General features: G+C 44.0%; 1 non-coding gene across 1 annotated transcript; it reads right to left on the bottom strand.

Annotated features, from left to right (window-relative positions):
• On the bottom strand, positions 1-108 carry LOC143396043 (U6 spliceosomal RNA). The gene has a single exon (XR_013090935.1). It is a non-coding gene; the product is annotated as a U6 spliceosomal RNA (small nuclear RNA).
• Between the last annotated feature and the right edge of the window lie 7,111 nt (positions 109-7,219).

A 7,219-nucleotide genomic window follows, 5' to 3' on the forward strand; every position in this document is an offset into this window, starting at 1 on the left:
AAAAATATGGATCACTTCACAAATATGCACTTCATCCTTGCCCAAGGGTCATGCCAATCTTTGCATGGGTCTGACTTTTTAGTATATGTGCTGCTGAAGCAACAGCACTCACTGACTCACGCCACCAACTGGTATAGGGGATTGAAGCCAGAGGCACTTTACCACTGAGCTGTATCCCTAGCCCTTTTTAATTTTTATTTTGAGATAGGCTCTTGCTAAATTGCCCAGGCTGGTCTCAAATTCACCATCCTCCTGTCTCAGCCTCCTGAGTTGCTGAGTTTACAGGTCTGCACCACATATCCAGCACCATTGGCTCTTTTAAGTAATGCCACAGATGTCACCTGTCAAATAATTTGTAGGCACATCCTCCAGAGTTGCTGAGGCCCCTGGCTGGCTTGTTCTTGCTATGCGGCCCTAGATTGCTGCTCTGAAACACCACCCTCTATTGCTTTTTCCTGCCCTTTCTTTGTGGCAGCTATTGTTTTCCTTCTTGTCCTGGGTCTCTCCTCCTTTAATCCTGGGCTTTCCAGGATACAATTGCTTGACAACGAGTTTATCAGGTGTGGAAGAACCACAGGTGAAGGAGGGTCTGTCCTGTGACCTTTAGTCACTGTTTGAGCTGATTCAAGGCCTCTTCCTGCTTCCTTCTTCATTTCCCCTGGATAATTGCTTGAGGGAATGTGACTTTTGGGTAAACCAAGTGGAACTATAAAAGTTATCTTGTTGCTAAATCCATTCAGTCATTCCGTATTGGCCAGGGTCTTCACACATTGTGTCACACGTTGTGTTAGATCCAGCTGGGGCTACAAAGACTGATCAGTTCCTTTATATAACCAATACCAATTGTGGGCTTATAACCCAAACAGACAGCAATCCCTGCTTCTTTTGAATTCACATTCTAGAGGGAGAAGGACAACCACCAATACAATAAATGTATGCAATATCAAGTATGCACATGGTGCCAAGCACCATGGAGAAATTGTCAAGCAGAGAAGAAGTATGGAGAATGCCAGGTGAGGACTGCATGGTGACACTGGGAGGCTTGGATCTTGTGATCCTCTTGCCTTAGCCTCCTGAATCGCTGAGATTCCAGGAGTGTGCCATTGTGCCAGGCTACATTCCCACTCCCTTTTAAATTTTTATTTTGTGACACTAAGTTGGCCAGGCTGGCCTCAAACTTGCAGCCCTCCTGCCTTGGCCTCCTGAATAACTGAGATTATAGCCAACACACCCAGCCTGTCCTCTGATCTTTTTTCTCTTCTTTTCTTTCTTTTTTTTTTTTGTGCGGCCTTATGATAACCTGGCAGCTTTTGCTTTTGAATGTTGGGAGCCCCAAGCTGCCATGTCTGGCCACACTGCTAGAAAGGTGTTGCGAGGGGGCAAAATTGTGACGTTTGCAGTTGAGGGGAGAAATAAAGAATATCCATGCACTTCTGCCCCTTTCAATGCTTTATTCACTCAAATTACTTAGAACAATTTTACTCTATAGGTTCTTAAGAAAATGATAATCCTCAATGCTAGGCACAGCAGTAGACATAATCAATTCACAGCAAACAATTCTAGATTAATTCTAAGCACTGCAAAACACACGTAATCATGATAGGCTAATGACAGACATTTCTTCTGCATGCTAAATTCAAATGTCAGATCAAAAGTCTTAAGCCTTAGGCTTTATGTCCAGCAGATGCACACACACTCAGACCACGGTGACCGGGTCCGGAACCAAGGCAGGCTTTTCCTGGCATGGAGTGGAAGACCAGTTGAGGAGAGGGTCTTAGGGAGAAGTTGTGGCTCTCACCAAGGTCCAGACGAGGCAGTAGAATTTGAGAGCAGTAAGGATCATGCAGAGGATTAGGAATCGATGACAAGTGATGGGATGTCAGGTCCTCATCAGGCACTCTAGCTCGGGTGCATCCTTAATTTGGCTGGCTGAATTCCTGTTCATTTGCTCTATTATTTATACTAAATTTGGGGGCTTTTGACCCCCCTTTCAATCCTTATCAGCTATCACTGGATTTCTCAGTGACATAATTTACCCTGGGGTCAGAAACCCTGGTCTGGTGGTCTCCACCCTGATCTTCTCACCTTTCTGTCTTATCAGGTGAGGACAGCCTGCCAGGGGTTTCATTCTGTTTATCAGGGTGAGAGGAAGTAACTTGTTTGAGGCCATACTGGAGGGCTCTGTGGGTGTGCCTGGTGAGACTGCAGGTTTCAAACTGGAGTTTTTAAAATGGAGTTGCTTAGGCTCAGGCCTAAGGCCATCCTAACAAAAGGCCCCACGGACCAGCCTTGTGTCGAAGGGAAGGACCTGAGACTACAAGAAGAGCCTAGTTGTCCCATTCCAACATCCAGTTGGGCCCAGGCTCTGAGCCATTGCCTGACAAGCCATAGAAAAGTGAATGAGTTGTTTTAGATGTTCCAGCCTGGTCAAGTCCCAGATGACTGCAGCCCCCATAAAATCCTGTGTGGATGAAGAACCATCTAGCAGAGCCCAGTTAGTCTGTAATTTTTTTTTTTTTTTTTTTTTTGTCCCAGGGATTTAACCCCAGGGCACTTTACCACTGAGCCACATCTTCAGTCTTTTTTATTTTTGATTTTTTTTCAGACAGGATCTTGCTGAACTGCTTAAGGCCTCACCAAATTGCTAAGGCAGCTTTGAACTTGTGATCCTTCTGCCTCCTGTGCCAGGCTACATCCCCACCCACTTTTAGATTTTTTATTTTGTGACACTAAGTTGGCCAGGCTGGCCTCAAACTTCCTGAGCCACTGGGATTACAGGCATACACCACCATGTGTGGCAGTACACAAAATCTTGAGAGATGATAAAATAATTGTCATTTTGTGGTGGTTTATGATGCCGAAACAGATAGCCAGAGTACTTTTGCTGACCACCCTCGCTCAAACTGCAGCTTCTGTGTCTTTCTGTTTCCTTTCCTCTGCTTTGCTATTCTCCACAGCACTTAAAACATCCTGACATTTATACCCATATTGTTTATTGTTCACCTCTTCTTCTGGACTCTAATCTCCATGAGAGTGGGGAATTTTGTGTGATTTGCTCATGGCTTTATTCCCAGAGTTTAGGACAGTGCCTAGCTTCAAGTAGGGATCCAATAAATATTTGTTGAATGACTATGTAAGTATTTAATCTTCTAAGATCCAAACAGTGCAGGGTGTGGTGGCTATAATACCAGACACTCAGGAGGCTAAGGCAGGAGGATTACAAGTTGGAGGCCAATCTGGGCAAATTAGCAAGACCCTGTCTTAAAATAAAAAAGAAAAAGAACTGGGGATGTAGCCCGTTGGTAAAATGCCCCTGGTTCAATTCTCTGTGTGTGTGTATCCAAATAGCATCGCTTTTATAATGGCCCTTTCCGCCTGGGGGAGGATTCATTCTTAGCTCCCAAGGACACATACTGTTCCCTGAGGTGCATCCTGCAACTGACCTCATGCAAGAAAATCCACATATTTTTGTTGAACTGCTACATGGAGGACTGATTGGAAAACTACACATAAATATTTTAAAATAAACAGCAATTTTAAGCAATCAGTTGTATGTTTGGGCATCCCCTCTGTTGTGGAGGGGCAGGAAGTAGTAACTGATGCAAGGGCTGGTTCCAGGAAAGGGCCAAGAGCCCTGAGGTATTAAGGAAGAGGGGGATGTAGGGCTCTTATCCAGCTGCTCATGCTTCCCAGGGTCCACCTCTGAGTCCCCTCTATATAACAACTGCCCCATGAGATGCCTCCTGGACTCCCTCTGCCCCAGAGGGGCAGATTTGTGTCACCACCATGGTCCACACATGGTCCACACAGTTGCTATTCTCTCCTCTTGTTCTATCAGCCTGACATTTCCTCAGCCGATTCCAAGCCCGGAGTACCATTTTAGCTGACGTGGGTGAGTGTTTCGCGGGGACAGCAGATGGATGGAATGACAAATAGCAGGATGGTGGGGACAGCTGAGAAGTGCTTTTTCCTGTGCCGGAACTGTTGGCTGTGCACGTGTTCCGACGTAGTCTAGACACACTGTGGCAGCAGCAGTGTGTGCTAGGGGACAGCCGGCAAGCTGGCTTCCATTTTACTGCAAGGCATACTCATCCACACACGCAACCAGTCCACTGACTATCTTCGTTTGGGTTCCCCAAGAAGCAGACCTTCAGAAAGTCATTTATGTGACCCCAGGAAGTGTGTAAGGCAGTGAAATGGTGAATAGGGAAGAGAAGAAAGCCAGTACAGAGTGGTTAGGGAGAGGTCTCTGCCATGGGAAATGGGGGCCCAGTACTGTTGGGCACCCCTGGGTGACTGGCAGAACTTGGCCCAGAGTTGCTCTAGGCTGGCTGTTTATCCACTAACTCCTGATTTTCCTCGGTTAAGAATTGCCCCAGGGGTGGAACTTTGGTCCCATCTGCACCCAAACAAAACCTTCAGGCAGGAATTCTCAAGTTCTCCTGGGTGTGGTGGCCCACACCTATAATCCCAGGTACTTGGGAAGTTGAGACAGAAGCACAGAGAAAAGTTAGTTTTTTTCTTATTTTTAAAATTATTTATTTACTTTGTAGTACAGAGTTTTATCCCAGGACTTCACATATGCTGGGCAAGTGCTCTACCACTCGACTACACCCCCAGCCCTTAAAAAAAAAAAAAAAAGTATTTTGAATAAATTAAAATAAAAAGTATTTTGAGATGGGTTCTTGCTAAATTGCTGAGGCTCACCTTGAATTTGTGATCCTCCTGCTTCAGCCTGTCCAGCAGCTAGGATTAAGGGTGTGCACCACTGCACCTAGATAGGTTAGTGCTTTTTATATTTTTCTGATCATTATTATTAGATCCATATTATCATGATCCATTATTATCTGGAGATAAGAAGTTGGCACCTGACTTTTGCTGGAGTATACTCCCCCCTCCCCACTTTTTTTTTTGGTACCAGGAATTGAACCCAGGGGAGCTTAACCACTGAGCCACGTCTCTGGCCCCTTTTTATTTTTTATTTTGAGACAGGGTCTTGCTAAATTGCTTAGGGCCTTGCTAAATTGTTCCTGGATTTTCTTTCTTTCTTCTTTTTTTATTCTTTATTTTGAGATACGTCCTCAATAGGTTGTTGAGGCTGGCTTCGAACTCATGAGCCTCCTGCCTCAGCCTCCTGAGTTGCTGGGGTTACAGGTGTATGCTACCACACCCACTTTGTTTGCTACTCTTTTAGATCGTGAATTTTATGGATGTAAAATTTTTATGTCTGTTTGGTGCCTCTCATATTTTGCACAAAGCTAACACAAGATAGATGCATATGCCCAATAAACATTTGTTGGGTGAAGGAATGAATTACCATTGGCGATGGTAAATTTAGTTATTAACTTGACTGAATTAAGGAATATCCAGGTAGATGGTAAAGCATTATTTTAGGGTGTGTTTGTGAGGGTATTTCTTTCTTTTTCTTTTGGTACTGGGGATTGAACCCAAGGACGCTAAACCATTGAGCCAAATCCCAGCCCTTTTTATATTTTATTTTTTGAGACAGGGTCTCACTAGGTTGATTACAGCCTTGCTAAATTGCTGAGGCTGGCTTTGAACTTGCGATCCTCCTGTCGCAGGCTTCTGAGCTGCTGGGATTACAGGTGTACGCCATTGCACACAGCCCTTTTGTGAGGGTATTTCCAGAAAAAAATACGTGGCATTTGAATCAGTGGACTAAGGAAGACCCATCTTCAGCCAATGTGGTTGTGAGGAGGCACCATCTAGTTGGCTGAAGGAAACAGGTAGAACAAAAAGGCAGAGAGGAAAGGCAAATTCTTTCTCTCAAAGGCAGAACACACTTCTGTCCTTGGACATCAGAACTTCAGGTTCTCTGGTCTTTGAACTGCAGGACTAGGAGCATCAGGTCCCTAGGTTCTTAGGCCTTCAGTCTCAGACTGAATCACATCATTAGTTTCCTTGGTTCTGAGGCCTTCTGACTGGGATTGAGTCAGCTTCCTTGGTTCTTCATCTTGCTGATGGCAGATTATTGGATTTCTCAATCTCCATCATCATGTGAGACAATTCTCCAAATAAATCCTCACTCATATATATATACCTATCTACATATCCTATTGGTTCTCTCTCTGAAGAACTCTCGTACCTCATCCAACTCACAGTTCCATGACTTTTATAGCATCATGTCCACTGTGTTGCCTCACACATCCTATTTTATAAATTCTGATCCACAATGTAACACCTCTAGTTGACACATACCTTTCAAATCGAGTTCACATAGGGTCTGGGGATATAGCTCAGTTGGTAGTGTACTAGCCTAGAATTCAAATCGAGTTCACAGGTGTACTCATAGCCTGTTAGTCAGGGGCTGACCAGCACTAACTGGAATATTTAAGATAAAAAAAAAAAAAGTCTCTGGTAAGTTATTCTGGCCCCTAGATCTTTTTCTGTCATTATGGGGCAGGGCAGTTTTCCTGTTGTTTGTCTTCTCTTATCTCTCTTAAGGAACCCTTCTATGTGGCTTTTGAATACTTCTTTCATTTGCTTGACTTTGAATTCAAGATGCAGCCAATTCTTTCAACTTGTGACTACCTGTACTACATATGAAGTTGTGTAACTATTACCCAAGTCTTAGGTTAAAAAGCAATGTGCACTTTTCCCACACCTCCAATACTGAGCCTCACACATGCTAGGCAAGTACACCACCACTGAGCTATATACCCCCCGTCCTTTTTGAAATTTTGAGACAGGGTCTAGGTTGCCCTGTCTGACCTCCAACTTGTGATGCTCGTTTCAGCCTCCCAAGTAGCCAGGATTATAGGCATGCACCATTGTATACAGCACAATACACACATTTAATTGGAGATTATAGTAATGGAAAATAAGGTGTCCACATGTAGGAAAATTCATTTAATAGACAGTATGCTGGATGCCTCACATTTCTTTGGCACTGTAGACATTTCTCATGAAGTGGGGAGATGATATTCATATCTGAATCGGTGTAGTGACAGACAAAATTAGAAACAAAAAATTAAAGTGGGTGATAAAAATAGTGGCACCACAGGAGTTCAAGCAAGGTGGAGCCAGTTCTGAGGAGGGACAAACTAATATTTGCCCAATGCCTATTCTATGTTGTTTGTCACATCTTCTCATGTTAATATCCAACAGCACTGATTTCACTACTCTCCCCAAATTACCACTGAAGAAACAAACATGGAGGGGTGAAATGACTTACAACCAAACTTTACTTGCTGTTGTT

Source organism: Callospermophilus lateralis, chromosome 3, assembly GCF_048772815.1.
Source record: "Callospermophilus lateralis isolate mCalLat2 chromosome 3, mCalLat2.hap1, whole genome shotgun sequence".
Taxonomy (NCBI): Eukaryota; Metazoa; Chordata; class Mammalia; order Rodentia; family Sciuridae; genus Callospermophilus; species Callospermophilus lateralis.